Source organism: Notolabrus celidotus, chromosome 23, assembly GCF_009762535.1.
Source record: "Notolabrus celidotus isolate fNotCel1 chromosome 23, fNotCel1.pri, whole genome shotgun sequence".
Classification (NCBI taxonomy): Eukaryota; Metazoa; Chordata; class Actinopteri; order Labriformes; family Labridae; genus Notolabrus; species Notolabrus celidotus.
Genome location: NC_048294.1, coordinates 18,748,912 through 18,766,306, shown reverse-complemented (window position 1 = coordinate 18,766,306; position 17,395 = coordinate 18,748,912). Strand labels below are relative to the sequence as shown.

At 44.9% G+C, this 17,395-nt stretch overlaps 1 protein-coding gene across 3 annotated transcripts in view; it reads right to left on the bottom strand.

Moving 5' to 3' along the window:
* sorcs2 (sortilin-related VPS10 domain containing receptor 2) overlaps positions 1-17,395 on the bottom strand; it is a 361,633-nt gene that overhangs the window by 320,103 nt on the left and 24,135 nt on the right. The window lies entirely within an intron of this gene.

Here is a 17,395-nt window from a genome sequence, read left to right as displayed (position 1 = left end):
CTATTACACCATGACGGAGTCACGCTACAGCCCTGAACTTTAACTACACTGATGATACTCAGACCAAACAACCTCTTTATTAAACCATTCAACCTTCACAAACTATCACACTTGTGTTTAATGTTTAAAGTTATATTTGGCCTACAGAAGAAAAGAAGACGTTCCCTTTGTGTTATTCTCACAAAGGTGTCTTCTGTTCCAACAGCGTTCAGCAGAGAGAGAGGAGCAGGAGGAGCTTTGTTTTTAGATACACATCATCTACAGGGCAGAGACAACAATAATACATTTAAAGGCACAGTAAGGAGTTTTTATGTTATGTTGAATCTGGCACCCCCTTTGGATGAAAGCTGTAACATTTTTCTGGGATGAGCACTACATTTCCCATGAGCACCATCACATGCTGTGGTAAAGATGTGCCAAAGTGTGCATAAACGAATACAGTTGTTTCTCTTAAAGGAACAGTGCATAGTATTTAAATATACAGTGTGTATTATGTAAAAGTACAGGGTGTAGTATTTAAAGGTGCCGTGTGTAGTATTTAAAGGTGCAGTGTGTAGTATATAAAGGTACAGTGTGTATTATTTAAAGGCACAGTGTGTAGTATTTAAAGGTGCAGTGTGTAGTATTTAAATATACAGTGTGTAGTATTTAAAGGTACAGTGTGTTTTATTTAAAGGCACATATTGTAGTATTTAAAGGTTTTAGTGTGTAGTATTTAAAGGCACAGTGTGTGGTATTTAAATGTGCAGTGTGTAGTATTTAAAGGTACAGTGTGTAGAATGTAAAGGCACAATGTGTAGTATTTAAAGATACAATGTGTAGTATTTAAAGGTACAATGTGTAGTATTTAAAGGTACAGTGTGTAGTGTTTAAAGGAACCGTGTGTAGTTTTAGTTAGATATCACAAAGTTTTCACATTTTTTACATTTCTCCTGTAGCTTTTCTTTGTTCAGACACATTTACCAGGATGCAGAGTAAACAGAGACACTTCATGGGGAGTGATGGTTATCTGTTCTACAGTTAAAACTCCTTACTGTGTCTTTAAATGAAGACATGGATGGTGATGTAGTACACAGAATAAACCAAAGCAACAAAGTAAATATGAGTCCTTTGGTCTCATTGACTGAAGCAGACTCTAAATGTGCCCTCATGTTAGCAGACAGACTGAAGAGGAGCCACTCTCTGTGTAATATTCAGGTAATCACAGGTAGCTGCATGGAGCTGTGGGACACAGACAGACAGAGCGAGCTGGCAACTACCTCCACCCAGGATGTGCTGTTTCTCCAGGCTCTGTAGGATTGGACTGTTGCCACCTGCAGAGGCTTCCCCGGAGAATGGATGTTGTTCAGCTACCAGGACGGTTTGGCAGCTCGCACTTTGATGAACACCCAAGTATTATGTTTTCGTAGGGGGGCGGGAAGCATTGCATTGTCTAAGAAACACGCCAACGATGCAAAGACAATCAGAGCACTTAATTACCCACAATGCTAAGTTAAGCCATATTACTCTGCATGATTGTGAGCATAGCATAAATAGCACAGAGGGGAACAGTTTGCTGGATGAGTGCCGCGATGCAGCACAATGAAACAGAAGAACCGTGGCTGAGACAGGCACTTACCGAAGTACGCTTTGGCACGTCCTGCAGTCAGAGGCCCTGTGGGAGCTTCAGCTAATGAATGAAGCCGTAAATATGATGTGACAGTTTTTGTAGCTCAACATATTTTAACAAGTTTTAGTAAAGCTACAGATGCCTCTCCAAAGCCCCCACCCACACCCAGACACCTGTGATCCTCTGAGAGTCTGAAAACAGAGCCGAGTATCGATCTGCAGCTGAGCCAGACCCGGCTGAGAGAGAGGCGAGGTGATGAGACACACAAGAGGAAGCCTCATCCAGGCTGAGGTGTCAGGGGAGGCAGGAGGTTTCATGTCAAGGGCAGAGAACTGGCAAACACCGGGAGCTCTTTGGAGCCGCTCGGCTGAAAATGACCCGAAGAAGCCGTCTGGCAACACCTGAAGCTATGACCCAGATCAAGAGCATCTTTATCTGTGATACAGAGAGGAGCTCGACGTGTGAGGCCTGATCACGGTTGATACTGCAGTCAGGGCTGGCGGGCTTTCTAACCGCTGATACAGGGAGAAGCAGGAGCAAGAGGAGCAGGATGAGCAGCAGCACATACGCTGCCTGAACGTGACCCTGGATGTTGACTGTTCACAAGGTTTCACCACTAGCAAGAAATATCAACAAAGGCCTCATCTTCTCAGAGAATCATAGACCTGCTGATTAAAAGTGCTGAAACACTGATGACAGATTTACACAGCCAAATTCCACCAGATCTGTGTCCAGTTCGTCACCGATCTGTCGCGGCACCGGATCTAATAAGTTTCTATTCTAGTCAATGTGTTAACTTCTACTGGATCCACTCTGTTGCATTCCAGCTGTGACTTTGATCCGGCAGGACGAAGCCCTCCGGATCAGAGACCCAAGACTTCTATTTTTGCCGGATGCCGGAGCACTACGCATCAATCTCAACAGATTTAGATGGAGCAGGACAGGAAGTCAGGCACCAAAACAAATGCAAACATCTGGTTAATTTTCAGAATAAAACACTGTGTTATCACATCAGATCGTGTTTCACTTATCTACAACAACAAAGCCAGGCCTGGAGTCAACAGGTCAGGCAATTAACCAGTCATTAAATGTATTTCTTAAGTCAAAGAGATTTAAAAGAAGGGACTACGAGTTTGAACATGTCAGAAATAAGACAAACTACAAACCAGCAGGAACATAAGACATGTTGTGATATTAAATCACATTATTGTGATGAAGTACATCATCAAAGTTGTAAGAAGATGATCGGGCCCGACCACGGCAGGTACAAAAGTTTGGCTAAAGAAAATTACAAAGTACAACACCACAAGAGACATACAAGAGAGGAACACGTCCTGTATGACACAACACTCGCTTCAACACTCAAACAAGAACGATTTATTTCTGCAGGTCAGTTTGAAAGACAAAGGTCTGTTAGTGAGCATACTTTGATCTGGGGCTTTTCTCCAAGAAGGATTTAACTGCAGACATCATGACCTGGTCCACATTTTCAGACAGAGACTAACTTTACCTGTTTGTTGTTAAACTATAAATATGTTCAAATAGAGACATGACTGAAAAATACCTTTAACATTTGACCCTCAGCTCTGATCAGGTGCAAAGATCATCATGAAGTCTAAAGTGTTGAGACATCCAGCTGCTGCTCGAGGTGCCTATTTGTCAGACAGGAGCAGAATCAGTGAAACAATGTGTGGTGTAAATTGGACATAAACTCAGTCTCATAAGGAGATTCTTGTTTTCCCACAAACCTGCCGACGGGGCGAGATCATTTCACGCTTCAGGAGGCTGAAATGAGGCGTGATGCTCGTCTTGTGTCCTGATGCCGTCTGACTGAACAGAATGAAACGTATCTGCTCTCTCTGGGACTCAATTCCACTAAAACCAGCCTCAGAGAATCTTCCAGAGCCGAATGAACACATCAGGAGAACTTTCCAAACAAAGTCTGTCCTCAGACGGACGCAGAGATACCTCAGAGGGAGGACTCAGATCATCAGACTTTTGATGGTGTCTGAGATCTGAAGCATCTCTTCTGCTGCACTCGATCACTGCGCTCCTCTATCTCCAGGAGGAGTGTGTTTCTCCTCACCTCTGGGGCAGCCTCATCCTCCTGCAGCTCCTCGGTAAATTAATTACCATGTGTTAATCAGAGCCGGTACACCTGAGCCCTCAGGCTGCCGGGGCAGAGGTTTAATCAAACACTAGTGACAGTCATTAGCTTCATTATTAAGCCTCCGAGAGACAAATGCCACAGGAGAGTCCGGGGGAGCCGGCAGCGTGGAGGACCTGAGGCCTCATAACACCTCTGAGTGTCCCTCCTGGAGTGTTTGATGAGGGCGAGGCGATAAACCTGAGTCCTCCTGTTCTTATGGGCTGTACATCGAAAGAGAGCATCCCACGTCACCATCTTTCTGTCCTGCAAGATAGTAAATCACTTCTGATCACCTCAATGTCAGTGTAGTGACAGCTTCTGTTTAAGCTCACTGCAGCCTTACTGTCACTGTGTGCACAGTCTGTTTGTGCACAACGTGGTACACATTACACCCAAGCAGGAGCGGTGACCGTAATTCCTCCGAGCATATTCATCCTGAAGGGCCACGACAGGAGCGTCTCCGCAGGGAGCGTCGCCTCTTTTGAAATCAGGTGTATTATTCATGTCAGATATTCACCCTCTGCCTCCACCATCCTCCACCTCTCGCTCTCCTTCTCTATTTCTTCAATTGTCACAGTCGACTGCTGCTACATTCCAGGTTTCCCTTCAGGCGATCAAAGCGAACAGCTAAACAATTTTTCCATTTCCATGCATGGAGGAACACGGCATCACTCACACTTAGACTGCTACACACAGAGAGGACACAAACGTCTGGAGGTTTGACTCGTGCTCTGCAGACGACAGCTTCTAATCACTGTCAGGATCAAGGTAACGGATTCTGATGCTTCCACACTCAAACCGGCTTCTGCTCCTAGACACTGCTGAAGAGTTTGCATCTGAACAGGTCCTGAAGACCTTTACACGTAAGGTTTCTAGATAATATCAGATATGACAAAGAAGAAATCCCGCTCTCTGTCACAAACTGAAAGAAGGATTGTAGTTTGCAGCATCCTGTTGACTCTGACTTTTTACCCGTGATAGTACGAGGTGCACACTCCTGCTGCAGCGTTTAAAGGGTTAAAGTACGACATAAGAACTCGGGGTGGGTGTGAACTCATCCTCTCTGCTTGGTGTGAAGTTACAGGAGAGGCGTGATAGCACTCCCTGGAGAGAGGAAGGACCCAGCAGACACACAGAGGCTGCAGGAGGAGCTGCTCCCACACAGAGAGCCGCTCTGAGAGAAGGACAAAGAGGAGGTGCTGCTTCACGCCCACGCTACCTTCAGGTGTTTCAGCCTGACAAACACTGTGTCCCCAGCCTCCACACACACGCAGGAGCATCATCCTCTGCTTTAAAACCTCCTGGTCCTGGTTTCCAGGAGTCCTCGGGGTCTCTCTGTGGTTCTTTCATCATGGCTCAGCTCTGTTATAATTACCACTGACCCTGCAGGTCGCCCACATTCATTACAGGTGTTACAGGACAGGTAGGCGTTTAAAGGTAGACCTCTCAGCTCCCACAGAGGAGCTTTGTCTGAGAGAGGACAGCGCCTCCCTTAAACGTCCTGGACTTCATTAAGACGACCTCTGAGTGAACCAGGAAGCAGAGTGACCTCTTTTATCTGAGACAGAGCCGATGTGAGACTCAGAGATCGAGTCAGGGTCAACGTACAGAAAAGACAGAGATGACCTTAAACTACACCGTAAACAAAGCTGCAGCTACAGTAACCGTCAGTGTGTGAGCAGCTGCTCTGTGTAGACTGACTCGGGGAATCCACAGGATGCGTGTGCGCCGCGTTACGGCAGCGACACGGCTCTGCTCCGTCCCGGGGCTTTCGCCCTGGTCCATAGGATGCGTGTTTGGAGCGGCGCGCACTCCGGAGCAGGAAACTCAAGATCCCTCGAGAACTCCAAAACGCGCGAGAACAACACAGTATAAACTTTTCCTCGTCCATGGTGTCGGATGTCTTTTGAGACTGACGTCTGGCCCGATGCCACAGGTTATGACGTAATGTTGAAGAAGTGGTGAAATTTACGATCTTGTGTTTGCACATGGTGTTTATTTTGAAAGTGAGCGGATGTTGCATACGATCCTCGTGCCTGACTTCCGGGATAGTTCGATCATTTCTGTGTCGATTGACGCGTGCTGGGCGCGGGGAGCGGCGAAAATAGACTCCCCGCGTATCTCTGGCAGAGCGGCGCGGCGGAACGCTCCAGGGACGGAGCTGAGACGCGCCGCAGCGCGCCCTGTGGACTCTAGAGCATTGACTTGAATGGGAACCTATTTGCTGCGACGTGCGCGGCGCAGCCGTAACGTAACGCGACGCATCCTGTGGATCTTGGGCTTGAAGCTGAGACTCTAATCCCTCTTGAGTTTATATAGTACTGAAGGAAACATCATCAGTCCAACAAAACAGAGAAAGTTGAGTCCAGAAAGTGAAATCTGGATCTGTCATGACTGTAATAACTCTGCAGTATGTGATTTAGATCTTCTTTGTCCAGAGTTGGATCCTGAAGTTGGGAGCTCTGTTTGGATGATGATGATGAACGATGAGTGAGACAGAAACAGCTGTTTGGTTTCACAGCTGAAGAGCTCAGAGACCGTGAGCTCATATGCTGTTCTCCTGATCGCTCAGAGTTTCAGAGTATGAACCCGAGACCGATCCCTGATCACTGAGAGAGGGTGGAGCTTCTAAAAGTGAAGACAAGGTGGAGAACCTGTACTTTATCTGATTGGTTGTAAGTGAGTCTAGTAGATAATAAACACACACATCATTAAATCTAAACCCTCAGTAAACATCAGACGTTTGCATGTTTGAAGCCTTCTTCCATACAGTGTTGATAATATTTATAAAACTGATCCCTTTGAGATTTAAAGAGAGGATTGAACTCTGCATGTTTCAGGATTTTGCTGGCTTACAGTGGCAGAAGTAGAATATAAACTTCTACATAAACTAAATAAAAGTAGTTTTTTTTATTTTCAAAGTGTGTTTTATTTTCTGTTTACATCTTCTTTTATGTATTGTTTTTTTCTCTGTGCTATCTATTTGACCATATTTGCTCAAACAGGTGTGTATGGCTGTTTTCAAAACCGCCTGCTACATACTACCTAGAAATGTAGTATTCGGTGTGTACTGCTTACGGCGTTTGAAAGTAGTCTGTAGTATGACTTTTCTGTTGGATCTGTCCTGCAGGATGCTAGGTCAGGCGCCACTGATTTTTCTGTTTCGGAAAGCGGAAGTAAACAGCGGCCAAGCTGATAGTGAAACTGCTTCTTTAGCATCACATATAATTTTAAAAGTTAAGAAGTGGTTTAATGGAATAAAAAAATAAATTAAAAACGGAAGAAAAAGCAGAAAATTTGCACAGTGCATTGTGGGAAACTGACACATTTTCCTAAATCAGCACGACATCTGGGGATTTCTGGCATACTGCAGATGTTGCTTTATCTCACTCTTACTGCTTAACTATGACGTGACTCAGATGTTTCTCAACTCCCCTGCTCGCCGATGTTAACATGTTGCTTCCCTGCAGCTTGCACAATGCATATCAAGCCTCTAAGCTGAATATTGTCACTCCAGGATCTACATGGAAAAAGATGGAAGCAGAAAATGACAAACTGAGGCTTTGCAACAACAGTCCATGTCCTCAGAGTGACTGTACACCTGTCTCTTATTGACAATATAAAGTATTAATGCATATTCATATCTGTCAGCTGATGAATAAAGTCCTGTTAGTCCCTGCTGTGTCTGCTTCTCTCCTCCTGTTGGTCTCTGTGTAGCACAGAGGCTCCGCTCCACCACAGACAGTAAATGTCACAGGCAGTGTTAAGTTTCCGAAGCATTGTGAGAGAGCCGGCACGCTCTCCTCCAAAAGGTCAAGACTGATCTTTTTACTTCCTCTCTGCTTCGCACAAAGCTGCAGCTCCAACAACAGCTGCTTTTCAGCGCGGTCCGGGCCGTGACTCACTGAAGCTGTGAGGCCGACAGACTGCTTTGATCTAAAGTCAAAGTCACCAATCCGAAGGTTCACAAGAGTGCGGAGAGCAACAGTGTTCACGTTCCCGCTGATGCTGCAGAGTCTAACAGAGAGCAGAGCAGAAATGTTTCAGGATGTAAGTTTAGTTTATGTTTCAGTGAGGAGCAGAAACTCACAGCAAACTCTCTCCTTTGAATTTGAACTGAAACACCTGGAGCAGGTGAGCACAGTCTGCTTCCTGCTCCTCACAGCATGACTCAATGATCCACTGACATGTCTTCAAACAACCTCAACATCTGCTAAGGGATTAATGCAACAAATATCTTTTCACTTCACGACAGAACAAGCTGAGGATGATCACGCAGAAAGTTACAGAGAAGGAAGCAGTCCGTCTTTATGGACGATCACTGATCATTTTAGTGTCGTCAATATCACCACAGCTTTAGTTTCAACAAGAGGAGGAACTTCTGCTTCTCTCTCTACTGTTATCAGTCACAGCTTGGAGATCTGGCACCTTGGTCACATCTTTATACTTTGAAATATAGTAAACAAGAAATCCCTTTAATGGTTTTGCAGGTGCATGATCCTGCAAGCAAGTTTACAAGAATTAAGAAAAATCTGGTTAAAATAAAAAGTGCAGCTGAGGAAGCAAAACTTAGTATAACTTATAAATAAAGTGTTTTTAAATGCGTATTTTAAATGCACGCACAAAGCAAACATTATCACACAACTGCAGAGTTACGCCCACAGGTAGCGCCACATCGCATCTCAGCTACAATTCTGGAGCACCACTAAAGATACGCATCGAGTCTTTATTCGACAGAGCCAAAGATGAACAGAAGAGATCAACCTGGACAGGAAGTCAGGCACGAGGTTGGCCTGTCATATCTGCTCGATTTCAAAATAAAACACCACATACTTTGCCCTCTCATGTGAGATTGTGCCTAAAACATTTAAATCTTGTCTAAAACAGATTTTTACTCCTTAACTTTTAACTCAGCATGAGAGTCGTGTGGTCTCTGTCTCGGTTTGCTCTTTTATTTGCTCTCATTTCTATTTTTTTTTTTGCAAGGTTTTTTATGTCTTTAATTATTCTATTGTCTGATGTGTTTTTTTTTATTATTATTATTAAATTAAATCAAATTTATTATATTTTTCAATATCAGAGGTGAACAGTCTGAAACGCTCTCATGAAACATCCTGCTCCTCCGTGTGATACTCTGTGGCCCGTCGAGCCGACTCTGACCCGAGGACGAGCTCACAAAGAGGGATTCAGTCTCCTCCAGGATGTGCACTCATTTAAGGGTCACCACACAAAGCTCTATACAACAGCTCATGCTGGGAACGGCTGTGAAGAGGAGCCGGACTGAGAGGGTTCAGATGGGAGGCACAAACAGAGGAGGGACACAGCAGACCGGGTCAATGCCACTGTGCTCAATTCCATTAGAGCGCTTCTTCCGGCCTCAGAGAGAGAGAGAGAGAGAGCTGATCATCAGACCTGTGACATGAACATGTGAAGCATGTCTGAATCTGTCAAAGTGAAGACATGATGGGAGATGATTCACTACAGTCCACCAAAACAAAGAGCTGCACATGGATTCATTGTTCACCTCGGTCTGATCGACACAGTATGAGGACGACCTCATACGACACACACCAACACAGAGACACATCATGTCACCCCACTCTGACAGACAAGCATCACTTTAACTTACGAATACTTCCACAGAGACACGTTAAAATAATGAGCAGGCAAACAAGAACAAAAAGAGACTACAGACCACATCACACACACTATTTACTGTGAACTCTGGTTTGCTGCATGAAGTCTGGCTAACTTCAGGTTCAGCTGATTCACAGGTTTGTGTTCTCTCATGCAGCTCTCTGAGTAACATTCTGACATGTTGCAGTCAAGCGGCAACCTCCGGCCACAAGAATTGCAGCTAATGCAGAAGTGTTAAAACTGCAGTTCCTCAGGGGGCACTTGAGGCTGGGTCTGGAAGTAACGGAAACCACATACACACCAATTCAAAAGAGTCGATCTTTACAGCAGAAATAGAGATCCCTCATTTCTCATTTGGCACACTGACGTCAGATCAGATACTACGTCCATTATTTACAGTCCATAGTTGCAATACACGCATGACAGGAGGCTGATACCAGCGATGTGTCAGTCATGAATGACTCAGCTCCAACAGCCAGCTTTATATGTGAACGACATGAGCCAGCTTTATTTCCTCATTCTGTTGTTTTTCAATACTGGACGGAATAAAGAGACAAAGGGTGATAATGGTGTTCAGAGGATGGGTGCTTTATGGAGTTATACTAATATTTATATACTACTACCTTTAACAAGTTAAGTAAAAAACATGCATACACCAATCACAGGTCAAAGAAGAGCGATTGATGTCTACTTAATTAAAAGCCAGGAGGGTGTTGAGAGTTCCTTGATCGGTCAGGAGTCTAAGATGAGACGTGCAGACTCACAGTCTGAAAGTTCACACACCAACAGATCATCCAGTCAGAGAACTGAGGAGCTAAACAGTCTGTCTGTGAATCACCTGACCTCACCATAAACAAGTTCACCTCAGGAGACGCGGACAAATGAAGACACATGAGAACCTCCACGACAAAGAGACAGAGAGAGAGAGAGAGAGAGAGAGAGAGAGAGAGAGAGAGAGAGGGTGTCTGAGAGCTGCCTCTGAAATCCTTCTCATCTGATCTGCAGATACAACAGGTCACGTACAATAGCTCTCTCTCTCTCTTTCTCTTTCTCCCTCTCTCCCTATGTCTCTCTCTCTCTTTGATTCTTCTTCCCAATCATCCCACGCCTCGATGTGCTGACCGTCTCCCCTCACCCCCCCTTCGTATCCAGATGAAGAATATGTGATTACAGGTCTGACGGAGGATTGTGTGGAGCCACAGGAGGACTCACTCTGCTCCGGGCCATTATCAGATTAACAGCCATCCCCCTCTTCTTCTACTTCCACTTCTTCTTCTTCGTCTTCTCCAGGTTTGTGCCTCCGTCTGTCATTGAGTGCCGTCCTGCTTTGTCTCTCTCTCTGCTCTCAGACGTGCCAGGTTTCATGCCATTGTCTGAGAGAACACAGAGCAGAGAGGAGGAGAGAGGAATGGAGAATCAGGAGGAGGTGAAGCAGACTGAATCCTGAACGTCCTGTTTTCCTCCTCCTCCTCCTGATGTCTGTAGATTCCTGTGGTGCAGTAATGATAGGATGCTCTGTGGTTTCCTCGGGACACTTCAGAATCAGTGGAGGATTGGTTTTCGTTGGCTGCTGCATCCAAACACAGAATTTCCCAAACTCCTGACAGTTTCCTCTGACTGTCTGCTCAGCCAATCAGCACCCATTACCCTGAAGACACAAAATAACTGAGTCCCTCAAACTCCTCTCCCTGGCTCCCTGAGGAAGTGTATTCAGTTTCAGCCGGGCAGAGGTTCACAGGATCAGGACTCGGGGAATCCCAGAATGCTCTTCACTCTGATGGTGAGGACGAGGATCTGATCCTGATATGTTTTTACATCCTGGGTACTGTGAATTAATCTGGAGGAGCTCACAGATCCTCCAAACATGTGATAAAAGATTCATGGTCTAAGCTTATGTATTTCTAAACTCCTGGCTAAGGGAATCACCGCTCCTCGTTTAGACTTCATATTCTGCTCTGTCGAATAACGCCCGGTAAACAAAGAGCACAAGGTCAGCTCGCTGCTGCAGAATGATGATGGTGATGGAGGCCGCTGTGGGTGAAGCAGAGACACAAGTTGAGTTCCTCTTTTCATACAGATTACACCTGAAGTGGAAGCTGGGAAACATCTGCTCTACTGGAAGACTCTAAGAGATCACAGCAGACACAGAGAGGTTTGTGAGTTTATGTTCAGGGTGAAAGAGTAAACACTGACAGAGCTGACCGCTGTCATCGAGTTCTGAACGTCGAGCACCTCAACAACCTGATCCACATCAACAAGCTCGTACTCCTAACTCCAACAAAAACACATCAAATGTTACGTTACACTTCTGGAGGGACGCTGGTTTATCTCAGCTGGTGAAGCAGGCGTACTGTGTACAGAGGTCATATTTGCTCTGGTCTGGTCCCTGCATTTTCTGTCTCTCCTGGGCTGTCCTATCAAAATAAATGCCCATAATATTAACTTTAGACATAAGATTTTTAAAATATGTCAGGGATTACAATACTAAATGTTTTTGTGTCGCTCTTACTATGTACACCTGTCACTTATTTTCGTATATATATTCTTATTCTATTTATTACTTAATTTACATTGTTTATTCTTATTTTATTTATCTATTTTAATTTGTAATTTATTCAAATTTGTATTCTTACTTGACTTATTTGTTTTTTATTAATTTAAATTTTTCACTTTATTTATTTGGGGGGTTTTTGGGGGGGGGTTGGTACTTTATCTAAATGTTTTTGCTGTACTTGTGCTCTTTTATTCTTGTCCTACTCTTGAAAATGTCCCCCCAGAATCAATGAATTATTATCTTATTATCTTAACACAAATCAAACAGTTTCAGTCATGATCAGAAGTTGGACCATCATGCACGTTCAGAGACCTGCAGCCTGAAAGTGTCTTAATCTTTGATATCATCACAGACTAAACCACAGCTGCTCATCTGAAGAGGTGCTCCAGCTGTACAGGTGTGTGTGTGTGTTTGTGTGTGTGTGTGTGTGTGTGTGTGTGTGTGTGTGTGTGTGTGTGTGTGTGTGTGTGTGTGTGTGTGTGTGTGTGTGTGTGTGTGTGTGTGTGTGTGTGTGTGTGTGTGTGTGTGTGTGCTCATTGTTCATGCTCTTGCCTTTGAGTGACTCATCCAGCAGCCATTGTCTGACACAGGAGAGCCCAAGAGGCATTAGCTCGCTTTGATATACACTCATTAATGTTTCCTAAAATACACGTGGAAGTTATATCAGCTGTGTGTGTGTGTGTGTGTGTGTGTGTGTGTGTGTGTGTGTGTGTGTGTGTGTGTGAATGTGCGTGTGTGTGTGTGTGTGTGTGTGTGTGTGTGTGTGTGTGTGTGTGTGTGTGTGTGAAACGCAACGCGCTCTGTGTGAAACAGAAGAGGAAGAATTCAAGAGGCTCTCATGGAGAGAGCTGATGACAGGGTGATACTGGAGTTACACTACAGCGGCCCACAGAGCTCTGTGACTGAGGAGAGGAAAGGGCAACAATGTACAAAACACACACACACACACACACACACACACACACACACACACACACACACACACAGCAGGTTATAATCGCTCCAACATGTGAGCCCAGCATGCTCAGAAGTCACACACAAACAGGCAGCTGCTGGCGACCTGCTGCGAGCTTGTGATTGTGCCTCTCTGGGGTTCTGTTTCTCATAAGCGTGCCTTCACATAGGTGTGTCTTCCTGTGTGTGTGTGTGTGTGTGTGTGTGTGTGTGTGTGTGTGTGTGTGTGTGTGTGTGTGTGTGTGTGTGTGTGTGTGTGTGTGTGTGTGTGTGTGTGTCTGTGTGTGCGTGTGTCTGTGTGTGTGTATGCAGCGACCCAGCATCCCTGTCTCCTGCCCCCCTTCCACCTTCACCAACTCCAAAGGATTAGCTGCTGCACATGCCGGGGACCACATCGCAGCCAATCATGTATTCATGGGAAATTCAATTTCTGCGCCACACTGCGATGATTTGTACCCTGACACATGGCTCTATCTCCCCGGCAGGATTGTGTCTCAAATTGAAAAAGCAAGCGGAGGACGTCTTTGACAATAGAGGCCGGAACAGGGCAGAAATACAGGAGAGTGAGGAGGAGGAAACAGTCCACACTGCAGCCCTGATCTGTTTCAGCATCCCTGAGCTGTGAGCGAAACTCATCTGCATATCAATTCTCCTGCTCTGACCGTTAACTCTTTCTGCTCCGCTGTGATAACACGGAGACATGTTTCTCTACCTCTGTCTTAAACATACAGGTGTTCTATGAATCACAGTCCTCACATTCAGTCAGTCACGGGGACTGCTGCTGGTTTCCTCTGGCCTGTGTGCATCATGAACATCATATCTGTGAGGATCAGAGGATCAATCAGTCTGAATACACACACCACAGGTCAGACCTGTTTCTTCTTCACATGACGAAGAACTGAATCTATGTGTAAATAGGAGAGAAAGAGCAGCTCAGCTCACAGCTCCTCTGAACATCTCAGGAGGCCTCAGAGGAACACTGATGTGAACACAAACATCAGGTTTAGCTGACTGGTTCAAATGTTCTGAAGAGGATTAAACCAATGTGTGGTTTAATTCAATGAAGATGAACATTGAATGAAAACTGACATCTAAAAATGTTTGACTAAAGGACCCGCGTGGTAGCTTGTCCGTGCATCATCCTCACGTTCACCAACAAACTCACCTCCCTGTCTGTTTAAGCTGCAGGTTTGTGCTAACGCTAGCACCATCTTCAAACTTTCAACCCCTCCTCCGACTTAGCATCCACCCTCAGACTCAGACTACAGAGAGTTTAAGATGTGATCTCATCACTCCTGGATTTCTGTGTGTAAAGTTAATCTGTGAGGAGTGATGACGTACGAGTCTGGACGGCAAATACACTCAAAGTTCTGCAGCTGGGTTAAGTTTAGACCAACATGACATCAGCTGACTGAGCTTCAGTGGATGTAAAGAGGCTTTATCTAATGTCGGATCAGAATACGTTTTCTAGCCACACCGGCCAAACGCTGTGGCGTCCAGGGTTGAAGGATATCACACAGGGCTTCACTTTACGATCACAAATCACACTAACCTTCAAAATAACGTCCTGTAGAAAAGGATGAAGTGTTCTTCAAACATCAGAGTTCACTATTTGATGCAGAGTGATGAGAAATCAGCTGGTTTCGATTAATTGATTGTTGAGAACTCATTTTTTTGTTACGATTTTGTATCACGTGGAACAAACATCACGTGGTCTTATATTTTGTTCTGCTGTCAGGGAGGTGTTTTAAGTTTAAAGCATGTTTCGATGTGGATCAGCCGACTAAAGGCAGAGACGCTCAGCTGGGGGCTGCGGCTGAGTGACAGGTCTCCACGAGCGCTTTTTTTCTCCACCAACGGACTGATTATGACCCTGTTGCTCTCCTGGCTGACACCTGACAACGTTCACATGCCAATCTTTCTCAATAAGAACGAGTAGACAGAAAACTGGACACTGTGAGTCTGAAATATGTTTCTGTTCAATTCCCTTGTTGAAGTCCTCAATACGATCCGTAGCAATTCAATACTGTCAGTTATAGACATTGTGTCATGAAGGAAAATTTGATTCAGGGCAAATAACGCATTTGGCTTTGATTAATCAATAATTGATCGTTATCATTTCCAAAGTTCAGTCACGGAAAATACTTGACATTTACATCCCTAGTTCATACACCACATCGCAGGGTTCAGTTTTATCTACACTCATGAACATGTGAACAACCTTCAATATCTCAACAGAAACAGCAATACAGCTGTAACAAGAATATACATTCTAATAATCAGAGGGATGTATCAATGCTTCAAGTTCTTTACCATCATCATGAAGAGGATACAGACAAAGCTGCTTCAGGATGTCTACATGAAGGACTTATATCATCTCTATAAAGAAATCAAACCTGTTAAACTGCTTCTTCATACCTTACAGTAACTCTATCACTGCTCAGGACACTCCTCACACACCTGTCCTCTCTTCAACTGTTGCTGCACGACAGAGCGGACCTGTTTGCTCTTAAATCAGGTCAAAGCTCGCTGTCACACAGCTGTCCTTACATCATCACGTCACAGCCTGGTTTCCCACGCTCTAGGTAAACTGATCCATGAGGTCAAACTTTGCGTTGTGTGAAACTTCAAGACGTCAACTCATGATTGAGGAAAGATTAATGAATATTCAAACATGTTTAAGGAGCCGTCAGTCTTCATCCTCCTCACCCTGATTCCCTTACTATCACTCAGACGTGATGGACTCAGGTGTTCACCTCTTCAGCATCATTTATCTGCCTCCTCCTCCTCCACCTCCTCCTCCTCCTCCTTGTGGTAATAACAGACAGATAAGGCATCATCTGAGCACTAATGGAGGATGCCCCTCTGGGACTCACATGTTGTGCAGGTGTTAACAGGCTAATTGAAGCCAATCAGCATTTCACGCAGTGAGCGTCAGCTGCATAATAAGGTCGCTCCCTCCTGATCTCCCCGCGGCGCTCTGCTTCCTCTCTTGCTCGTGTCTCTTCTCCTCCCGGCGGTGACAGCCTGAATACACGCATGATGCTCTCCTTTTGAACAAAGCAGACTTGGCATCTGGCAGGAGGCAAAGTTCAGGGGGAAGCGGTGCATGCTGGGAGTTCGGGAGAGGGTCTGATCCCACCTCCTGTCAGGATGGATCTCCCCTCAGGTAAGGCTTCCAGTGACGAAGCGTAGAATCAGACGCGACCCGTCCCCTGCACACACAGCGAGTGAGAGATAAAGATAGAAACAGAGCAGCCTTGAAGATGGAGATATTTCCACAGAGATAATCCTCTCTCCGGGTGGGAGATTCTGAAGAGGGGAACCTTTTCATCATCCTTTATTTTGCCATTTTATCTCTCCTCTCCCCGCAGCAGCCCTGATGAGTTTCTTTTTCATCCCGGCTTTCTCCTAAGGTTAGAAACAAGCACGCTGTAAGAAGATTTGGGCTCTAATTTAGTCATTCCAAAAGGCATGAGAAACTCAAATTACAGCCGCCAGGTCAAACACTCCTGCCGAGCAGTCGAGCTCAAGTTTACATCCATCAGGGGGAAAATATCTGAGTACAGTGGAAACAGCTCGACTTCCAGTTAATCTGGAAAGAGGTGTAAGATTGTATAAAAAAATACAGCAGCAGCTTGAGTTACAAGAACATCAAATCGACTGCAGTGACAGCACAAAATGTGAACAAGTCACTAGTCAGTATAGCAGTCTGAGTTTCCACTGGTCCTGGGTCAGAAAACAGTCCTAAAGCATGTTTTTGAGACAGACAATGCATGTTTATTTCAATCTAAAACAAAATGTACCCAGCATAAGAACATCCCTCTGTTGATTTTCTTTTTTTACCCTGGTATGTTTTTCATTTTTTGCTCTAACTGAATAACTGGAAAGTGATTACAAACATTGGGGGGGATATTTTTATGCTTGCAGTTCAAAAATGTGGATTTCTTCCACATAAAGCAGCTGTACTGATCTCACTGTATGCGGGCTATATGTTGTGCTCGAAAAACACAAAGCATTGTAGAGGTCCCCACAAAAGCTGCAGCCACGCTGTCCAGCAAACAGCTAACATGCTCATCTGGCGTCAGTTAAGTTAAGCATGTCAATCTGCAGAAAGCTTTTATAATCAAACTGGACGAGAGAATAAAACTGTTTCAGGCTGTAAACTCGATTTAATCCGTTTTTAAAAGGACAATTTACGGGCTCCTCAGCTCCTGCAGACAGCCTCAAGTGGACGCTGAAGGAACTGCAGTTTTTTGCACTCCTGCAATTACTTCATTTTCCAACACATGCACATATCCTTCATATTCAATGCTCAAGCAGAGATGTAACACTTTCTCTCAGTGGAGCGAGTGAACAGTGACCTTAGTCACCTGAATATAACGCTGCAGTCTGAGTGAAGGTTTGGAGCTATACCTGCAAAATATACTGTAACTGAATATCATGTTTAAAATATCAGTAGGAGCGGTCCTCGTTGACCTAGTGGTCTAAG